Source organism: Lepisosteus oculatus, chromosome 14 (genome assembly GCF_040954835.1).
Source record: "Lepisosteus oculatus isolate fLepOcu1 chromosome 14, fLepOcu1.hap2, whole genome shotgun sequence".
NCBI lineage: Eukaryota > Metazoa > Chordata > Actinopteri > Semionotiformes > Lepisosteidae > Lepisosteus > Lepisosteus oculatus.
Window position 1 is genome coordinate 44,177,245 of NC_090709.1, and position 19,254 is coordinate 44,196,498.

Below are 19,254 nucleotides of genomic sequence, written 5' to 3' on the forward strand. Positions count from 1 at the left end.
CAGATTTTATGGAACCACTTCAGAGGGGTGTCAGCCAGTCAGATTCCAGGAATTGGTACTTTAAAGGAAAAATACACGCCGGTATTCCATTTCTCCCTAACGATTTTAAGCATCGAAGTATATAACTAGCATGTGAAATAGCGTGTGAAAAAGTGGTAGTTTTAAGCTTTTCTGCTAATATAATATGGAATCGCGTATCTAAAGAATTTAATAACGATATGATTATATTCGTGTACTGCGACAGGGCTGTGTAGGGCTGTTTCGCCTCTCTCTTCATGCAACTTCCCTTGTAGCCTACTGGTCTACGTGCCCAACTATCAACTCACGGGTTGTGTGTTCAACTCCAGCTTGTGCAAACATTTCTTTGAAAAAATAGAATAGCGATATTATGGACAATCAATTGACTTTTATATTTCAAAATATCACAACATGATCGATTCTAAGTCATTTTTGATAACAATTAATAGTCACCTTCTTCCCTTCTGACAATGGTCCCTGTTTCTGCTTCCTGCTTCTAGTGTGTGTGTGTGCAATAGAGTAAATTTTTATAGAGAAATGCAGGCTGGACAGTATGCGTTACAATATAAACATTTATATTGATTTAAATCGTTTTCTGATTTAAATCGCAAATGCGAGTTTAATTATATGTGTTTTTTAATCATATTCAGGCTAATGCAACATAAATTGATACAGTATCTTTGTCTTCAAAGAATCTTAATAAACTTTCAGCATACCTTTCTACCCGTTTAGATTTATATTTCTTGGGATTTTGGGATCAAACATGGAAGGATTAGATTGTAATCATTTTTATTTTTCAAATATGAGATTGTATTTCTGAATGTTATGTTACACCTACAGTAGTTCACTGCTTTAAATACATCGAATTAAGAAAGTTAGATGTAGCACTTTAGATATTTTTTTCTGAACCAGGGAAAATCTGATCATGTTTCTCTATAACAATAATAAAAAAACTTTATTTTACATATCACCTTTAAAAGTGGCATCTCAAAGCAAAAAAGTAGATGGGAAAAACAGTTAAAAGGGACCAAAGTAAATACCAGACAAACACAAACGTGTTTTTAATAAAATGCTTTTATTCATTCAGCAGAGAGTGAGAGGGACATCCAGCAGGGAGAGACACACACACCGGTTTCCATTGACAAAATTGTTTTTTTTCAATTCCTCTTGTCTAACAGGAATGTTTTGTTGTGGACAGACTGTTAGACTAGAGGAAAAGAGCGCCTCCTTCTACGAAGCATTTCGTTGATCCGATCACTAATTCTTTTCCAGTCGCACGCAGTAAGGGTTGAGAATCTCCGATTCACCATGCTACTAATGGTTTCCCGGAGATTGCAAGGCAAGGCACTTTTGCCTCTGGACCCATCGAAATTTACAGACGTGGTCCACCCCCAGTAAATTTCAAAAGTCACAAGATTTCGAAACACGAGGGCGGCGTAGCGGTCGGCTCTTGCTTTCCCGTTTATGCCGATGCACTGCAAGTACAACCCCCCCCTCCATCTCCTGAGTGATGGGAAACAGTTGGATATCTGGGAGAATTATTCGTCCCACTGGCGTCTGTGAATTCCGCTCTGTAAATGGTGCTTCCTGGGGGGAGATAGACGGCGGGGACAGCATCAACAAATTCCTGCGCGGTGGTGAGCGGAGAGGCCGGGATGGAGTGTCCTGAGGCGGTGTGTGCTCTGCGGGGGGCAGAGCTTCCGCCAGGCATTGCAACCTGCGCGGCGGGGAGAGGCACTTTTCGGGAGACAGCTGCTCAACTGTTTGACTGCTGGAACATACTGTCTCCTTCCTCTGCATTTTCAGGAGTGTCTCTAGCCTCCCAATCCTCCCCAGTAATGCGTCGTACTGCTCCCGCTGCTGCCGAAAAGTCTCCACACAGGTGCTGCTTCTACAGGTTGGCACCCTGGCCAGTGGCCGAGAGCAGAGACCCACGGCCTGTGGCAAAATAACATAATTCATGTAAGAAATAAAGTCACACAGTAGTATTCATCAGTCGCGGAACAGAAGTCAAAATAAACTTTTCTTTTTTTCCCGTCTTACCGCTTTCTTTTTTACTGTCCTGGTGGTAGATTTCGAAGATCGTTTCGCCCGTGCGGTGTTTTCTTGAAGAACAGGCTACAAAGAAATAATTATAATTGAATTTAAAATTCAAAACGGCAATAATACCTTGTAATATGCGCTGTAATCGCGTATTTCAGATGAAGTCTGCTGTATTTGCTTACCCTTCGCTCTTTGGAAGCTGGGGCAGCAGAAGCACCCCGTCTCTTCCCCTAAAAGGTCTTGGTCTCCATATTGTACTATGGTCGCTGTAGTGCAGGTTCGCAGTTTTTTTTTTGTGATGGGAGCTCACCCAATCCCTTGGTGTATTTATGCTATATTCACATGTACAGCTAGAATGTTCATTGTCTTGCAATGAAAGGTGGGTGCCTCTTGCCGAAGTCGGGAGACTGTTAGGAATCCCTGGTGAGAAGATACACGGATCCTGTGCAGACGCAGGCACGGGTGATAGATGAGGCAGGCGAACAAACCAGAACGAGAGGCAAGGTCGTAGTCAAAAGGCGAAAGGCAAGTCGTAATCCAGGAAGTTCACCGGTAGCAGACAGTCCGAGTCGAGAGGCGAGGTGCAAAGTCGAAAAGGCAGAAGGGGAATCCAAAAACCAGAATAAACGAGGTACGGGGGAAAAACGCCAGGTAGAGCTCTCAAGGAGTAGACTCAATACCGAGCAGTGGGAAGCAGGTGCAGATGGTTTAAATAGCAGTGCGCACCGCAATGAGTGTGCGCAGGTGGTTTAACTCATGCGGCGGCGTTTGTTAATAATCACCCGCTGCTGGGTCTGATTAGCTCGCTTACGCTTTGTTCTTGACTGCCTGGTTGTCGTGACAGAGACATTAGAGGCTTGCCACACCCGGACTGTTAAACCAACGCATTAGCACGTCAAACCCCATTGAGGACCCTGGCGCAATAGTTGTTTTGTCCCTTGATTTACTGATGTGCATTAATTAAATCTTGTCAGTCAGGTCTTTTTTTCTCTATTTGAATTGTCGTTTACACATGCACGACTTTAAAAGCTAGCAAGACAGGTTTCGATTCACATTAGCTGGCGAGCCTTGTTAACAAAAAAACGAATAATAATGTAACATGCCACTGTTTGTTCATGAACAAAGTTATACTGAGATTTCCTTAGATACGCAATTAAAAAATAAATAAATAAAAATTTGAATCCCCTGCGGAACACATTCCATAAGAATCAGCGGTTTTACAGTATATATCGCCTTTAAAGGTGGCTTCTCAAAATGCTTTACAGGATAAAAACAACCAGAACAGCAACAACAACAATATTGTATTTCATTGCACTTTGAAAACCAAGTAATAACTTAACTATACGTGCAAACGTTTCATATGTTGCTGTTGTGAATGCCTGTGGAGCGTATCTTATTTGCCTTGAGTCCTGGTTATCTCTCTCCCCCTTCCCCCCTCTCTCCCTCAATTCAATTCAATTCAAGGTGTTTTATTTGCATGACAGATGGGTACAATCAGTGTTGGGTATGTATATTTTGATATTTACACCCGGCGCGGCACCGAGGGAGCATCTGCATTTATAACTTAGTTTTTAAAATTAGTCAAGCAATATGAAGCATCTCCTTTTACTTTTAAGTCCCTTAAATACATTGAGCACAGCTTTCTCACCACTTAAGATTGCTTTTTGATACCATCCTTACAAAAAGCAGAAACTTTCCGATGACTCACAGTACAAGTGGAAAGATTACAGATTTTAATCGTCTTTAATTTTGTTACGTTATACGTTTTAGGAACATTTCATCTAAACAAACACCACAAAACTATTCTCGATTGTATTTCTGAATGTTATGTTACACCTGCAGTAGTTCACTGTTTTAAATACATCGAATTAAGAAAGTTATGTGTAGCACTTTAGATCTTTTTTTCTGAACCAGAGAAAATCTGATCATGTTTCTCTATAACAATAATAAAAAACTTTATTTTACATATCACCTTTAAAAGTGGCGTCTCAAAGCAATACTGTAGACCGTAAAAACAGTTAAAAGGGACCAAGGTAAATACCAGACAATCGCAAACGCGTTTTCAATAAAATTCTTTTATTCATTCAGCAGAGAGTGACAGGGACATCCAGCAGAGAGAGACACACACACTGGTTTTCATTGACAAAACTGTTTTTTTTTCAATTCCTCTTGTCTAACAGGAATGTTTTGTTTGTGGACAGACTGTTAGACTAGAGGAAAAGAGCGCCTCCTTCTACGAAGCGCTAGTTTAGTACTATAAAATACTATTAAAATCTGTAATCTTTCCACTTGTACTGTGAGTCATCGGAAAGTTTCTGCTTTGTGTAAGGATGGTATCGAAAAGCAATCTTAAGTGGTGAGAAAGCTGTGCTCAATGTATTTAAGGGACTTAAAAGTAAAAGGAGATGCTTCATATTGCTTGACTAATTTTAAAAACGAAGTTATAAATGCAGACGCTCCCTCGGTGCCACGCCGGGTGTAAAGATCAAAATATACATTCGTCCCGGGCAGAGGCCGAAGAGTGCCCGGCTGGGGTGCGCGGGGAAGAGCAGGACAGGAGTGAAAGTGGTCAGGGCGGGGTTTAGGAAGGCGTACAGTCTGGGCAGGTATAGATTACACTTTTCTAAAACGTATTTGAAAAATAAAAACGATTACAATCTAATCCTTCCACGTTTGATCCCAAAATCCCAAGAAAAATAAATCTAAACGGGTAGAAAGCTATGCTGAAAGTTTATTAAGATACTTAGAAGACAAAAATACTGTATCAATTTATGTTGCATTAGTCTGATTATGATTAAAAAAACACATATAATTAAACACGCGTTTGCAATTTAAATCAAAACACGATTTAAATCAATATAAATGTTTATATTGTAACGCATACTGTCCAGCCTCCATTTCTCTATAAATATTTACTCTATTACACACACACACACAATAGAAGCAGGAAGCAGAAGCAGGGACCGTTGTCAGAAGGGAAGAAGGTGACTATTCATTGTTATCAAAAATGACTTAGAATCGATCCTGTTGTGATATTTTGAAATATAAAAGTCAATTGATTGTCCATAATATTGCTATTCTATTTTTTCGAAGAAATGTTTGTTAAAAGAAAAGTCCAGCACCAGCTGGATTTGAACACACAACACGTGAGTTGGTAATCAGGCATGTAGACCAGTGGGCTACAAGGGAAGTCGCATGAAAAGAGAGGCGAAACAGCCCTACACAGCCCTGTCGCAGTACACGACTATAATCATATCGTTATTAATTTCTTGAGATACGCGATTCCATATTATATTCCCTTTTAATCAAATTAAAAGTATGCTTGTTGACTACGGTATCACGTTAGTTAAAGACTTCGATCCTTAAAATGTTTAGGGAGAAATGGAATACTGGTGTGTATGTTTTCTTTAAAGTACCGAGACCAGCCATATACTGTATGTTTAAGTTCCAAAATTAATATCGTTTATGGCCTTCACACTCGTTGCAGTATGCTCCTATTCTTTTTATGCTCAGGCACTAAGATTTCCCTTCAGTGGTGTAGCGGCGAGGCTTATTAATAAGAAAGAATTAAGTGTTCTGAGCCCAAATGAGGCCCCATTTCTCTGTTCATCTCTGTGGTTCAGCCACAGAGAAACCATTTATGCAAGGTGATTTAAGGTCCAAGGACAGCTCCCAAAGGGGGATGCACTTAGCTAAGCCTGGCTATCATGATCAATGGTCATCCATTGGCGCCTATCTGTCTAGGGAGTGCCAGATGGACATCTGGACTGCATTCCTAAGTGTCAGGAGTAAGTGACTCATATCTCACCTTGATCTACCAATCAGGGACTGGTAGGGCCGAGTAACCCACGTGGGACTCTGATGCCCATGGAACTTTCAGCCAATCAACGAGCTGAAGTTCCTCCAGGTAAAAACAGGCAACACAGAGGGCCTGAGAGATTCAGTGAGATTCAGTAAGATTCGGAGAATTCTGTGGACTGTTCTAAAGGGAATTCAAAGGAGAATTCCAGGGCAGGACAGCCTAGGAGCAGAAGGCTCCCAAGGGCAGGACATTCTCGCAGCGTGCCTCCTGACCATCCTGAGACTCAGCCCGGACAACCACGGAACGAACAGTGTGTCCGAGTGCCAGAACTTTCCTTTGTTCTAAGAGTCTAGAGTGGAGGTTGCCAGAGAGTAACCAGCAGCAGGCCTCGTGAACAGGTCGGAACTGTGGACAGCTGAATCACTATTCAGAACTAGCTCTTCATCAGGAACGAACCGGTCCTCTTCCTGACTTGCTGGGACCTACAGTCATCTTTTCTCCTGTGCACAAACTTTGCTAGTTAAAGCCAACACTAACTAGCCGGTCAGTGAGCATCTGCAGCGCACCGTCGCAAACCGCACAGCACAGCCTGGCACCGAGCCAGAGAGCGCGGATTGGACAGCAACAGCCTGCAACTGTTTCTTTGTGCCCGCAGGAGATCTGAATCCCCAGAAATTGGATGAGTATTCAAATTCAATGCATTACAGCTCGAGAATCCAATTGTTATCCCAATTAAACAAGAGAGAGTGTGTCATTACTTTTCGTCAATGAAAAAATAATCTTTTCATGTTTATTTAAGTGTCCTTCTTTAGTTTGGATTGCATTAAACAACTCGCGAGTTATTGTTATGATTACTCTATTATCGAATCCTCAACTCGTTCTCTTTTTGTTATTTTGGGAACATTTTGACATGTTGCTTTTAGCCGTCGATACTGTTGAATTCACTCAGTTTGTAATGTAGGGTGCTCTGAACAAGTTAAACTTTAATACAGGACAAATGTATTTCCCACAAGCTATACTGTAGTAGCTTTAAAAGTATACAATATCACACCATATGCATGTGGCATGTTTTTGTTCAAGTTAAGAAAAAACAGGACATTTGATTGCTGATTGCCTTATGTTAAAGGCCAACAATGACACCAGAAAACTAAAAGTTCCTTCCCCTCCCCAAGTAGAACTGTCTAATCTACATAAACACAGTGGGGTGTAACACCTAGCCTAGACTTTGTGAGAAGTATGGAGCTGCGTTGCATTAAAATGGCTGCAATGGAATATACATAGTAGGCAAAAGTTAATTTCAAGCTGAAAAGAAAAGACTCAACATGTCTCCTCTATACATCTTCCATTTAGACCATCCAATCATTTATTATTAATATCTTCCATATCCCATTAAAATCAGAAAGTTTCTTACAAGTGTAAATCCAACTATTTTCTAATCGCTTTATCCAGGACAGGTAACAGTTTCACCAATACTATTTGGTAACTTTTTACAATTGTCAGACTTCAGAATGCTTCAACTGATGTTTAAAGATATGACATAATATGCACTGTGTTAAAGAGCTATTGAGCACAGAACATCTTTACACTTGTGAAAAGATTTGCACGTGCAGTTTGTTCTTATCTGTGTGAAAACAGGAAATATCGATGGAGTTTCAGAAAGTAAACAGAGGTATAGAACACCATATCTCAGATGTTGAATAAATTCAAGATTGTGAAAACAGTGACAAATCACCCCAAACAAAATACAATTTTAGAATACAAGCAGTTTGAAATTATTAGTTGTTATTAATAAATCACTTAACTTTGAACATGTTGTGATATTTAGAAATAGCAACAAATCAATATAATTTACTATTTTAGTTTTTCAAAGAAATGTTTTTGTTAAAGGAAAACTCATGCCAGGAGCTGGGTTCAAACAAAGCTATAGCTGAAAAGGGCAGGCAGAATGTTTAAGTAATCATGGGTGAATGAGACAAATTGATGCAGATGTTTAGAAAGAAAGTGGACTACAGTAATATTTTGAGCTTACAGCCTATCCAATGTTATTCATTATTAATCTTTCATATCACATTAAAATGAATGTTTTTTTAATGTAAGAGGAAATACACAATTTGTGTCCTCTATAACACTTCAGTGTACTGTTTAATCAGTTTAATGTTTAACAATGTAATACAAAGCTTAAACTTATTAAATTGTATATGCCATTTAGACTGTTAAATTCTGTAATAGACAAAAGATTGTCCCTCAGCATTGACAGGGATTCAAAACCAGTTGTGTTTTCTGGCAACAGCCCAAATTCTGCACATGAGAGCTTTCATAGCTCCACCTGGTGGTTTTACAAGATATTCCACCCTACTTCGATACATCATGCTGTATCCTGCAGTTCTCTGCGGAACGAGCACTACGATTTACTGCAGCATACCTTGCACATTTTTAATGGTTGGATCTGTAGTTCTACTCAGTTTGGTGAATTCTTGATAAACCAAACTGGTGCCCTCCCTCTAACTCACCATTCCTGTAACGATGCTCTGTAGAGGTGAAAAGGATCCGATGCAGATGCAGGAGTCGCAGGGAGGTAAGTAAACGTACCGAGCAAATCCAGGAGCTGAGCCGTAGTCCGAAGGCGAAGGTAAGTCGAGATCCGGTAAAGGCACTGGTGGCGAACAATCCAAAACGTGAGACAGAATCGTACTCGAAAAGAGAGCTACAGGGTCAAATCCAAAACAGGCAATGATAGCAAACAATCCAAAGGGCGAGACGAGATCCGAAGTCCGAAGGCAAAAGGTGCAGGCAGAATTCCAGGAAGGCAAAAGAGGGGTGAGAACGCTAGGCTGAGCAACAAGAAGAGAACTCAATACCGAGCAACGGGAATCAGGTACAAATGGTATAAATAACCCGGCGTGCCGCACGGTAGAGCAATTGCAGGTGTGTTAACTCGTGCGGCGGCGCTTGTTAGAAGTAATCCGCTGCTGGTGCTGATTGGCTCGCTTACGTGTTGATCTCCGCTGGCTGGTGGTCGTGACAGTACCCCCCCCTTCACGGGCGGCTCCCGATGCCCGAGACGGCCGATTAGGATAGTCCCTGTGAAAGTCACTGATTAGTGTAGGGTCCAAAATATCCTTCTCTGGAACCCAAGATCTCTCCTCGGCACCAAAACCTTCCCAGTCGACTAAATACTGCAGGGTACCGCGGTTCCATCTGGAGTCAATGATCTTGTGGACCGTATAAGCCGGGCGCCCCTGAATGCGACGAGGAGGTGGCGGGCGATGTTGGGGAGCCGCAAGGGGCGAGCGGTAAACAGGTTTCAGGAGGGAGACATGAAATGAGGGGTGGATTCTGAGGGTAGGGGGGAGAGCAAGACGGAAGGTAACCGGGGTGATCCGGGAACGAATCCGGAAGGGACCAATATATCTAGGCCCAAGCTTTTTGGAAGGCTGATGTATAGGTAGGTTCCGTGTAGATAACCAAACAAACTGTCCTTTCCGAAAACGAGGGGCTGGTCTGCGGTGTCGGTTGGCGAATTTGGCGTGGCGCTGGGTTGACTTAATAAGAGCTGTCCTCGCCATTTTCCAGGTCCTTTGCAGTTTGGCAATATATTGTTGCACGGACGGCACTGCCGTGAGTGGAGGTGTGACGGGGATGAGAGTGGGCTGATAACCTAAAGAACAAAGGAAGGGAGAGAGACCTGTGGAGGAGGAGGTAAGAGAATTGTGGGCATATTCTGCTCAGGGAAGTAGTGATGACCAATCATCCTGTTAGCTGGAGGTGAAGGCTCTCAAAAAGGTCAGGAGACTTTGATTGGTCCTTTCCACCTGACCATTGGCCTCAGGATGATAACCAGAAGTCAAAGATACATGAGTCCCTAGAGTTTGACAGAAAGCCTTCCAAAAGGCCGAGATAAATTGCGGTCCCCTGTCCGAGACAACGTCATCAGGCAAACCATGTATCCTAAAGACCTGTTGTACAAACAAAGATGCCATTTCCTGGGCTGTGGGCAATGCTGGGAGGGGGACAAAATGGGCTGCTTTGGAAAAATGATCGGAGACCACCATGATTACCGTATGACCCTGACTGTTAGGAAGGTCCGTAATGAAGTCAACAGCTATGTGGGACCAAGGGCGGTGTGGGATTGGAAGGGGGTGAAGGAGGCCAGCCTTCCTAGAGCGCGGAGTCTTGCTCCTGGCACAGACCGGGCAAGCCCGGACGTACTCTGCTGCATCAGATCGCATGGAAAGCCACCAAAAGTCCCTGGTGAGGAGGTCCAGAGTGCGTCTGCATCCCGGGTGGCCGGCAAACCGGGAATCATGTCCCCACTGCAAAACCGCAGAACGTAAGTTGTTCGGGACGAAAAGCTTATCCGGGGGGCAGCACAGAGGAACTGTAGTTCCGTTGAGGGCACGCCTGACCTGATCTTCAATGGAGCAATGAATCGCTGCCACGATTCTATTAGGAGAGATGATTGGTTCAGGTGTGTCGTCCAGGTCTGGGGGGTCATGGAGCCGAGAGAGTGCATCAGCCCTCCCATTCTTCGAGCCAGGAGTGTAAGTGATAATAAAATTGAAACTAGAAAAGAAAAGTGACCAACGGGCCTGACGCGAGTTGAGGCGCTTGGCAGATTGAATATAGGACAGGTTCTTATGGTCCGTAATAATGACAAAGGGGTGCTGAGCCCCCTCCAGCCAGTGTCTCCATTCCTCGAGGGCCAGCTTGATAGCTAGGAGTTCCCGATTGCCCACATCATAGTTAACCTCAGCAGGAGAGAGCTTCTTGGAAAAGAAAGCACATGGATGAGGGAGGCGATCCTCTTCGAGGCGCTGGGAGAGGACTGCACCAACCCCATGGGCAGAGGCGTCAACTTCAACAATGAAAGGCCGGGAGGGATCCGGATGCCGTAGGAGAGGAGCGGAGCTGAAGAGACGTTTCAAGCGCAGGAATGCCTGGTTAGCCTCCAGATTCCATTTACCCCGACTAGGACGGTTGCGGGTCAGAGCCGTAATGGGCGCCACCACGGAGCTAAAGTTCCGGATGAATCGCCTGTAGAAGTTGGCAAAACCTAGAAAGCGTTGGATTTGCTTCAAATTACGTGGCACAGGCCAATCATTGATAGCTGCCACCTTGGCTGAGTCCATCTCGACTCCAAGAGGAGAAATAATGTAGCCCAGAAAGTGAATCTTAGAAGCATGAAAAATGCATTTCTCAAGCTTGGCGTAGAGCTGGTTGTCGATGAGTCTGGACAAGACCTCCTGGACGTGATGGACATGTTCCTGAGGGTCGGTGGAAAAAATGAGGATGTCATCCAAGTATACCAAGACAAATTTTCCAATAATGTCCCTGAAGATGTCATTTATGAAGGATTGGAAGACTGCCGGGGCATTAGCGAGTCCAAAAGGCATCACCTGATATTCATAGTGGCCGTGCGTGGTCATAAAGGCTGTCTTCCACTCATCCACTCATTTCACGGATCCTGATTAAATTATAAGCCCCTCGTAGATCTAGTTTTGAGAAAATGGAGGCTCCACGTAGGGACTCCAGAGCGGCTGGGATTAAAGGCAAGGGGTAGGGATGTTTGACTGTAATGGAGTTCAGGCCTCTGTAATCAATACACGGCCTCAAGGAGCCGTCCTTCTTCCCTATGAAGAAGAACCCAGCACAGGCTGGGGACGAGGAGGGACGAATAAAACCAGAATTCAGGGCCTCCTTGATATAATCCTGCAGGGCTTCATTCTCCGTCTGAGTGAGCGGGTAGATCCGTCCTTTGGGTGGGAGTGCTCCTGGAAGCAAATCTATTGCACAGTCATAGGTGCGGTGAGGGGGGAGCGATAGAGCTTTCTGTTTGTCAAAGGCTTGCTTCAAATGTGCATATTGGGGGGGAATAATAGAGTGTTCTTCCAAGAGGTTTACTGAAGCAGCAACCTTGAGTGGAGGACGACAACAGTTGTCACGACAGGCCTGGCTCCAGGCAATGATCTCATTCTTGGCCCAGGAGATGTGGGGATCATGCTTTTTGAGCCAGGGAAGGCCCAGGATCACAGGGTAAGCAGGGGAGTCCAGGAGAAGGAGTGAAATGTCCTCCACATGAGTGGCACCAACAGTAAGGGATAGGGGAATGGTCTGCCAGGAAATACATCCAGGAGCGATCGGTGACCCATCCAACGTTTGAATGCAGATAGGGGGTGAAAGCGGAGCAAGAGGAATATCCCACTTCTTAGCAAAAGAGGCATCCATAAAATTCCCAGCTGCCCCTGAATCCACCAAAACCGAAAGGGGAAGGTGCGTGTCCATCCAGGAAATCTCAGCTGGGAATAAAGGCCCTGAAGAGGATTGTGAAAAAACAGCACTACTGACACTAACAGTAGGCAGTGGGGGAGCTCGAGGTGGATGTGGGGGTCTCAAAGGACAAGTAGCGAGCAGGTGACCCGACGCAGAGCAGTACAGACACAGCCCCTCCTGACAGCGCCTTTCCTTTTCCTCCAAGGACAGGGGTGCATGTGGCAGGGTGGGCGCCACGAGTCTGCTTCCTGGGTGTCTCTCCGCTCTCCGCAGCCGAATGCGAGTGTCCAATTCAACTACCGCAGCGATAGCCGCCTCTAGAGACCAGGTTGGTAAGGACATGAGCACCAGGTGGTCCTTTAGATCCTCCGAGAGACCCTTAGCGAAGAGGCAAACCAAAGCTTCCGGGTTCCAGGCAGACTCCGTGGCGAGGGCTTGGAATTCAGCCACATAATCTTGCAGTGGTCTGTCGCCCTGGCGAAGAGAGGAAAGCCAAAGGCAAGTCAAATCCGGGTTGCTTTGAGAAAAACGCGCCTGGAGACGGTCAGCAAAAAGCTGAAAGTCAGAGAACAGCTGCTCTCCTCTAGCAAGCAATACTGCAGCCCAATCCAATGCTTTGCCTGTGAGCAAGGAAAGTGCGAATCCGATCCTCTGTCGAGAAGTAGAAAAACGCTCAGGCTGCAGCTGAAAAGCCAGGGAGCACTGGGCAATAAAGCCCCTGCAGCCTGCAGGATTGCCGTCATACTTCTCCGGGAGAACAAATGGTAAAGTTGAGGGAGTGGTGGGCGGGGCCGCGTTGTAGGAATCGGTGCGGGAGCTGGCGAAACAGGGGAAGAAAAAAGCCAGGCGACTTCGTTAGTGAGCAGTTGGAGAGAAGATTGAAGCTGGGCGATGGTCTGGGATTGCTGCGGGAGAAGGGAACGAAGGGTCTGTGCATCTGCGGGATCCATAATCAGGCTCGGTATTCTGTAACGATGCTCTGTAGAGGTGAAAAGGATCCGATGCAGATGCAGGAGTCGCAGGGAGGTAAGTAAACGTACCAAGCAAATCCAGGAGCTGAGCCGTAGTCCGAAGGCGAAGGTAAGTCGAGATCCGGTAAAGGCACTGGTGGCGAACAATCCAAAACGTGAGACAGAATCGTAGTCGAAAAGAGAGCTACAGGGTCAAATCCAAAACAGGCAATGAAAGCAAACAATCCAAAGGGCGAGACGAGATCCGAAGTCCGAAGGCAAAAGGTGCAGGCAGAATTCCAGGAAGGCAAAAGAGGGGTGAGAACGCTAGGCTGAGCAACAAGAAGAGAACTCAATACCGAGCAACGGGAATCAGGTACGAATGGTATAAATAACCCGGGGTGCCGCACGGTAGAGCAATTGCAGGTGTGTTAACTCGTGCGGCGGCGCTTGTTAGAAGTAATCCGCTGCTGGTGCTGATTGGCTCACTTACGTGTTGATCTCCGCTGGCTGGTGGTCGTGACAATTCCTCCCTTATGGTAGTGTATGCAGAGAAACCCATGTATATAAACCCATAGGGTAAAATGCAATGGACTTCCCGAGTTAAAACACAGCCGCGTACTAAGTTAGTATGGTACATTCTGGAGATCATCTCCCGCTCCAAGTTCAATTGCAGCAAAAAACATGTGGAACAAAGTTGGAGCTCAGCTCAACTTGTGCTTAATCCGGTTCCAAGGGCTCGGCATTGTTGTACTAATTAGCCCGAACTGGAGAGGACTGTACATCAGAACACTTCTGATTAGTAGAATAATATGTAGGCCACATTAATATACAATTACTTTTCTGTTTCTCATTTATATTCAAACTAAATTTCCTGACAAATCAGTTAGTTTTTAATTTAAGAATTGCATTTAGTCGACAATTCACCTGATGAGGCTACATAGTTATTAATGAGATACCCAATTATAATTAGTCATGAAACAAATGAGAACAGCAGCTGTGCATTTGAAATTAAACACTACTGTATTATTGCAGAATTAATTTTGTTTAACACTCCAGATGAATAAGCAGACATCATTACAGCTAAATCGTTACAAAAGACACCGACTAATAATCAGTAAAGTTAAGTTTTATTTTTAACAGAACTGGAAATTAAACTTATAAAAATACTTGAGCAAAAAAAACCAACACAACAATTGTTCCTCTGACCTTCTAAGCATTTTTTTTAAGGCAATACATTTCTTTAGCAGGGTGTGCCTTGTGCTTACTTTTCAGAACTTTGATTTTCTCTCTCTCTCCTGTGTCAGTTCAGATTAAGCTCTTTAATCAGTTCCAACATCTTCCTTTCAAAGTGGGGAAGTGCTTGCTGGCATGTTGTTTTGCCAAGTCGTGCCTATCCTTTATGACGGTATCTTCTGACACCTGCGCACAATCCAACAACATTACAAGACCAGCACTATAAAAGGGGTCATAAAAACACAAGAAGCCACATTGAAAGAGCTTTCAGAATTGTAAAACAACGCTTTGCTTGTCTGTCATTTGGTTTGCATACCAGTCCATCAAGAGCTAGCACAACCCTGGCTGTTTCAACACAGTCATTGGATCACAGCCACAGGACAGAAAAGGGACTGTAAACCATCATAAATCACTTAAGATGCTGAGTTTTTTCCTTTAACATACTTGGGTGCCACCTATTTCCTCCTCATCCCTGCTTTCCTCCAATAAAAACAAATACGGAGACCCATCACTAAAATATTTAACAAATCTATCCAGTTGACTCCTCGATTTTATAGAACACATTAAAGCCTCACGCTACATTTATATAAATAATAGTTTAAGTTCTGTTCTCTTCACTTCCAATGAATGGAGAAAATTTAAAAGAATAGTAGTCTGTCATTAAGTGAAGGGAGAATGTGTGATCCTAGCTGCAGAATAATTTTAGTTTCAGTGGTCTTTCTGATGTATGAGTTTGGAAAACCGTGCTCAGTACCATCGAGGTGTAAGAGGGTCAAGGATGAGCAGGAAACTTTGTTAATAAGGAGATGGACACCGCCCAACATGGGGCTTAAACCCACACCCCTGAGCTAAAGATACGCATGCTCTACTGACTGAGCTAGCCGGGCACCAGTGGTCGCAAAGACGGTTTTCCAAACTCATACATCAGAAAGACCACCGAAACTAAAATTATTCTGCAGCTAGGATCACACATTCTCCCTTCCCTTAACGACAGACTACTGTTCTTTTCAAATTTTCTCCATTCATTGGAAGTTTCATTTCATACCTCTCTGCACCAATTCTGACTTCACACCTCTTGATTGGCCTCTCTTTCTGTCCCCTGCTCCCGCCTCTCACTCCTCCTCCCTCCCAACCTTTGTTCTCCCGCTACTTTACCTTTGCCTACTGCCCTGTCTCTCTCACGTTGTGGCCGAAACGTTGTGTTCTCTTTCTTCTTTTTTTTCAGCATGGAATAAACCTTTTACTTGTTCCTTTGCAGCCTACGCATGCTGGCGCAGCTACCCATCTGAACTAAGACAATTAAACTGTCTGGTGATATTGCTGCACGGGGCGCAAGATCACAATAGAACACGTTATTGTAAAAAATGTTAACATTCGTGAATGAGTATTTTTTTTTTAATTATACCAAATGTCCGTTAAATAATGAATGATGTTTTTCAGACCATAAACACTATTATATGAAAAAAAAACATTTACTATATATCCATTTAACTTGTTTTTTTTAAAAAAAACATTACAATACGGTAGATGAAAATTGTTGTTCAGCGCTCTTGTATTAAATATACTCTACCAGCCTTTTAACTCATGTGTCAGAAATAAAGTGTATAAAATTCGCTAAATCAAACAAAACACAAACGCTACGAAAAAGAAAAAAAATGTGTTTATCCTGCAATTTTATCTCGTTGAAACGTTTTTTTTTCTCTGTGGCACTAACGGGCTAACGGTTAGGATTCCTGGTTTCCTGATTACATAGAAATGTGTCTCTCTTCGCTTACGATGTCCAAATGATCAGTTCAGTTAATTTATCCAGCTCTGGGAACAGTGTGTAGATGACAGGTTTGTGACTTTCTCATGAGCACGGTATATGAATCCATCAGATTAAAGACACTGTGAGCATCTGAATAAAATTTAGGATAGTCTGTCCCAGCTCGCCGCGATGGTATAGTGGTCAGTACGTTGTGCTGTGACCGCACTACCCGCGCTTTGAATCCGGGTGACAGCAGCCCAAGAGAGTTTCCTTCGTCTATGTTATTTCAGTGAAGGGGGGGGGGGCATGCGTGTACAGCGAGCGATCATCGAGTTGATGTGTTGCCCCATATAAGCAATGTGAACCAACACTGCTTTACAAAGGAGCACGGTCTGATCTTATAGTTGATAATCTGGAGACCAGACCGACCTCTTCTCTGACGAGAAGAAAAGGTCAGGAGCCGCAGTATTTAATGTAAATAAGAGATTTCATTTTTTTCTGTGGCGCAGCTAGTGCCAAACACTTAATCTCGGGGTTGTGAATTCGAGCTCCACGCTGGTAAGAAATCATATAGGTTATGATAAATTTACTTTTATAAATAAAAAGTAATATTATAAAACTTTCTCGATACCAGTTTGCAGGTGACATGTTCTTTATAAAAATAATCTTTAGTATGGGATCAATAACCGCGCCGGAACAAATATCGGAAAGAATCGCCTGTCACTAAGGTATTTAAGTAAAGTAGAGATATAATCAGAAAACCTACATTTTAGTTGTTAGTTACTTTGTATGTGCTTTAGCGTTTTCTTTTATATACCGAAAAAAAGGTTCAAGGCGTTCTAGTCGCTGTACTCCTCGTAGATAATCTCAACGAAATCACAATACAGTACAGGACACGCAGTGAGAAGCTCACGCAACGAATAGTCTTGAACATGCCAAGCGTAAAGGCACACTGCACATCTGCGAAACATCACATCCTAGTTTAGTTACAGTGAGATTATAGACTGGAAGCTAGGAAGTCTCAGATCACTTTTTTATTAAATGTTCAAGCAAACCCAAATACCTTTGCAAGAGACATTTCAGAATCCCAGTCAAATCCAGTATGATTGCTGGATCCCTCGAATTCGACAATATCACAGATCTGCAGTCCACGTTGTGCAAGACATACCGCACACAGCATTTCTAAGACAGGAAATACATTTTCGTTACGAAAAGAGATATACTGTACGTAGAGTGAAATGGTCTGGTACGAGTCCTAAGTTTGAATAGTTCAAAATAGACGAAAAAGGGTAATTACAGACTCTTTCGAAATGTAAGAACATTAAAGCTGTGCGGACCTTATCTTGATTTACCTAGTTTAATCGTTTTCAGAAAGTGTAATTGTATTATTTTATGTACCCTTGACGATTCTACTGATGTTATAAGTGCTCTTGTTTATATTGAATCTATTTTGTTGTTCAAATAAAAAGTAAAAAAAAAAACATTCCGGATGCGTCTGCTGTAAAAATAAAATGACATCAAAGGCGTTGTACGTAGAGTTCTGAAGCCGGTTCTACAGAAGAACTAGCTGAGATGAAAAGCTCGATATTCTACTGACAGGGCTATTCCCATCAACTCAGTTTCTTTCTGAAACAACGTTTTCCAAGAAAAACTTACACTTTGCAAAATTTGAAATAAAATACTTGCTTAAAAGTGCAGATTATTTTTTTCCCAAAAACTGTAAAAGGAGAAAACCGACCCGTTGGAGTCTCTGTCGTACCATTGCTCAGTGCGGTCAGGTCGGGACTAAAACAATAGTAAGGTGCTGGTTCAAGCACATCTAGGCACGACTTTCTCACTTTTCCATCGTGAACATCATCTAGAGAAAAAGTGGCATGTAATGTTTAATACATTATTAATAATTTGAGGGAATATAAATGCTTTGCATGTATCGAATTACAGCACGTAACAACTGAGTACCTGAGTCGATATCACCGGGCAATTTCCAATAACGACCAACATCAGACACTTCAAGAAAAATAAGATTCCATATCTTGGAATGTAGGGCGGGAGAATTCATTTATACTCCTGTTGCATCTTGAGCTAAACTTTTTTAAAAAAAAATACGACGCAGATTTGCTCAAGATACTTGTAATCGCCTTAAAGAGAGTTTTCATGAAAACGTACATCGGCTAGCTCTCCACTGTTAACTGACAGAACTTTTGAAGAAACTGTTCTTATATAAGCAACATTCAAATTACACATCTTAATGACAATGAAGGGAAATCTATGGAAGCCCGTTTCCGCCAGGGAGTAAAAAAAACGCGCTATGGTATCTCATTGTATGTCCTTTTTTACTTAAAAAAAAGTCTACTTTAGCTCAGCTGGCAAGACCTGGGTTCGAGCCAATGCAGTGAGGCACGAACTAGGGTGGGAGCTCCGATGGCACAAGCCCTAGAACCCGAATCCGTTACAATAACAAAAGGACAGACATTGAAATATGGGCTATTTCGAAGTCCCAAATGTGAGATATAAAGTCGGAATTCTGAGTTGCTAAGTCGGAATTCTGAGATACCATAGAGGGTTTTTTTTTTACTCCCTGGCGGAAACGGGCTTCCATAGAAATCCGGGTTGTGAATAACAACTGTCACTACACACGATTGAGTTCTTGAGGTTGGCACCTACGACCACTCAGCCATCCTGACAAGCAGTGGAGGATGCCCGTTACTTTGTCAAAGGATTATTAACTACTTTTCTTTTCTTATTATTACAGAGATTTCTACATTGCAAGACAATTGACGATTTAGATAAAGGTACGTCGTGGTAAGCAAACCAGGCACGGACGGGGTTTGAACCCGCGCTCTTCGGTTTACGAGACCGATGCCTTACCACTTGGCCACCGCGCCAGTTGACTTTCTTTCCCATCAAGGCTAATACATTTTGAAAATAAATAAAATAAATATTTGTGCCGAATTGCAATGCAGGAGAAGTAAAACAAATATGAGCTGGCTTCAGACTCTGCTTATAGCGCCCGTCAAATAAAATAGATATTTTATTTTTACAGGAAGACGCATTCCGAAATGTATCTCTGCAGTTTTAGAATAGTTTTGAATGGCATATTTTATACAACGCACAAACCGTATTCTAATTGCAGACTGCAGATCTGTGCAGCAATTGTACTACATTTCACTGTGATTCTGAAATACTTC

At 43.0% G+C, this 19,254-nt stretch overlaps 1 non-coding gene across 1 annotated transcript; it reads right to left on the reverse strand.

Annotated features, from left to right (window-relative positions):
• Positions 1-18,879: 18,879 nt before the first annotated feature.
• On the reverse strand, positions 18,880-18,951 carry trnat-cgu (transfer RNA threonine (anticodon CGU)). Its single transcript has one exon. It is a non-coding gene; the product is annotated as a tRNA-Thr (tRNA).
• Between the last annotated feature and the right edge of the window lie 303 nt (positions 18,952-19,254).